The following is a 2,602-nucleotide window of genomic DNA, read 5'->3' on the forward strand; positions in this document are numbered from 1 at the left end:
CACACGCACACGCACACGCACACGCACACGCACACGCACACGCACACGCACACACACACACACACACACACATACACATACACGCGCGCACACACACACACACACACACACACACACGCACACACACACACGCAAGCGCGCGCGCGAACACATACACTCCTCTCTCTTTCTTTCTCTCGCTCTCTCTCTTTCTCTCTCAGCGTCTTTGAAAAAGCGCAGACACACAGGCACACGGCGGCCTGACGACGCGACAATAGATTCACATTGAATGCGCTGATAGGATACGTTGCTTGGATTTCGATGTGCGCGCAAAGCTAAACATTGCTAGTGATTATTCACTCGTAGACATCTCTTGTGTTTTTACTTGACAGTAGTTCTTACACGCGCACATGCGCGCGTGCGTACAATAATAAATATCGCGAATGAGCTCAAAACAGATACTTATTAACTCGGTGACGATCGTCAGATCAATTCGATTACTCCTGCGACGTATGCAGTTATAAACACTCCCCTAAAAATCTACATGGAGTTAATGGCGTACTGGTTTCACATGGTGATGTATATAATGACGTATAACGTCTCCTAACTCGGCTGCGTTGATCCTATATTTAGTCCATCGTTACGCACGTCTTACATCATATAGTGCTTGCTGGCTCGTAATCTGGCGGGATGCGTATACTACGTTCCATATACAGAACTCGTTTATCTGGTACATAGATGGGTGGGGGTTCTCTCTCGTGAGTTGTAACTGCTGAGTAATACCCCGCGGTAGTGATGCGGGTGGGCCGACCGCTTGCCTTCTGTAGCTGTATATAGATCAAGAGTACATAATAGGAGACTTTCGCCGAACACATGCGTCCATACGTGAAAACTGTTTGAAACCGTGTCGTATTCAAAGAACTTTTTTGAAGGAACACATACGATTTTCATGTAAATTGGTGGTGTCATATGATTAAGGGAGAATCATCGACGAAAACACGAAATAGTTTGAATATATTTATTCACACTAGATTGATAAATTGTTCACAATTTATTTGTTTCACAATTTCAACATTGATAAAATATTTACAAGTTGAAAACTATGCAAAACGCTGTTAAAACGGTGTCATACTCTTCTCCTATTATCTACTCTTGATATAGATACAATCAGGAGCTAATAATGACAAATTGTCTTATTGAGCAATTTGTCATTATTAGCTCTTGATGCAATCGGCTGCTCCCCCAGTCTTGCTGATATGCAGGCAATTGAAACCCTCAACCCAAAACAGAGCGGTAATAAAACAACACCGTGTCACCGCGGGGATCGTGTGCGAGTGCGCTTTTTGCGTGCTTCCCGCGATCCCCCTCCTCGCCATTTTTTTGTCTGCTTGCCTCTCTCTCTCTCTCTCTCTCTCTCTCTCTCTCCTCTTTCTCTGTCTGTCTCTCTTCCTCACATACACACACTAATTCCCATTCTTTCCGCATATCTGTTTCCATACGTTTCACTCTACGGCTCTTCCTTCAACTCCCTTGTTTTTTTCGCTCGTTTCTTTTGCGGACAGACAGACGCATGGCGAATGCGGCGGCATTTAACACCCCGTAGTTTTCACGGTGTCACATATCGGCTCTAGTGTCGCATTCTGTCGTAACCGCCGTGAGCGCGCGCGCGCGACGAACGCGTCGCTAGTAAATGCCAATGAGAGATTTATTTGTCGCTTGCTGATTTCCTGCTAGGCTTGTGCTTATGCAGCGTCCCCGATATACACACGTTCTATTGGCGGTTAGGCGAGACGACTGGATTCTTCCTTTACGTCTGCTCTGTCGCGCGCTTGCTTTTGATGCGTAGCGAAGTAACCCGATCATATGATTAATGGCGATCGAGTTATATTGTGTGGCGATGTACGTACATGCATGTACGTACGCGGGCTGATGCTGCTGCTGCTGCTGCCGCCGGATCAGTGGTAATGAAATGTAAATACGGTGTGACGATTAATCGAGTTAGCCGGCCAGACGAAGTCGGCCACGGTTTGTGCTGATGCAATGATTGAAGCGCTCGCGACTACAGGCATAAATAAGTCCTTAGCAGCCGAGTCCAATTTAACGGCGGTGAAAATACGGGATTAAATTGTTGAAGATATTGTTCACGGCGTTTCGAATCGCGTAGAATTTCCGCCGGCGACTTAAATTTCTTTAAGTCGTCGAACACAGAGAAAATGTCGGTAAAATGTTCCCAATAAGTTACGAATTCAGAAGAATCTAATCACGAATGAGCGATGGGGGTCCATATGCGCTATATGTAAAAAAATGTTTCACAAATGTAATAGCTGAAATTTATTGCCAATAAAAATAATCGTGACCGCAGCTATGACCAACTCCACAATCAAAAGCGCATATCTGTCATCTGTATAACCATAGCCATAAACATAATCATTGCTATTATACACCTACTCTTTCGCCTGAGCCGTACCAAGACCATGAAACTGACAGTGACCTCATCATAACCTTCTTCTTAATAATTTCTTTATGCACCATAACTATAATACCCATTACCATAACTGTAACATAATTAATAACCATAGTGTTCAATCAATCACACACACACGCACACACAGTCACACACACA

General features: G+C 44.5%; 1 long non-coding RNA gene across 1 annotated transcript in view; it reads right to left on the minus strand.

Moving 5' to 3' along the window:
- The window catches only part of LOC106804685, a 102,250-nt gene that overhangs the window by 24,283 nt on the left and 75,365 nt on the right, over nucleotides 1–2,602 (minus strand). The gene's annotated exons all lie outside the window — the stretch shown is intronic.

This window comes from Priapulus caudatus, unplaced genomic scaffold, assembly GCF_000485595.1.
Source record: "Priapulus caudatus unplaced genomic scaffold, Priapulus_caudatus-5.0.1 Scaffold83, whole genome shotgun sequence".
NCBI classification, from domain to species: domain Eukaryota; kingdom Metazoa; phylum Priapulida; class Priapulimorpha; order Priapulimorphida; family Priapulidae; genus Priapulus; species Priapulus caudatus.